The 313-nt window shown below is 46.3% G+C and overlaps 1 protein-coding gene across 6 annotated transcripts in view; it reads right to left on the bottom strand.

Annotated features, from left to right (window-relative positions):
- The window catches only part of KIAA0586 (KIAA0586 ortholog), a 196956-nt gene that overhangs the window by 15808 nt on the left and 180835 nt on the right, over window positions 1-313 (bottom strand). The gene's annotated exons all lie outside the window — the stretch shown is intronic.

Genomic DNA, 313 nt, shown 5'->3' with positions numbered 1-313 from the left:
GAGAATTTTTGCTATTTTGTTCATTTCTGCATCCCAAGCACCTAAACCAGTCCCTGGCACACAGAAAGTACTCCGTGAATAATCATTGAATGGATCTAATGAATATATCTGGCTGCCATTATTCCTTGCAGCTTTGAACACCACAAAGTAATATCACGTTTAACTGTCCCCTGGCCTCACTCAGGTCCTCTGGTGTTCTGCAGCCTGTAAAGGTGGTGTGCAGCCTGGGAGAAGTAGCACTGCAATGAAAAGGATGAGGCAAGTTTGGAGACCAGCTCAGTCCCTCCTACATCTGTGGTCTCCGCTTCTCCAA

The sequence above is a fragment of the Giraffa tippelskirchi genome, chromosome 7 (assembly GCF_054371585.1).
Source record: "Giraffa tippelskirchi isolate mGirTip1 chromosome 7, T2T-mGirTip1v1.2.pri, whole genome shotgun sequence".
Taxonomy (NCBI): Eukaryota; Metazoa; Chordata; class Mammalia; order Artiodactyla; family Giraffidae; genus Giraffa; species Giraffa tippelskirchi.
The sequence above is the reverse complement of the archived record's forward strand: the minus strand, read 5'-3'. Positions and strand labels throughout refer to the sequence as shown.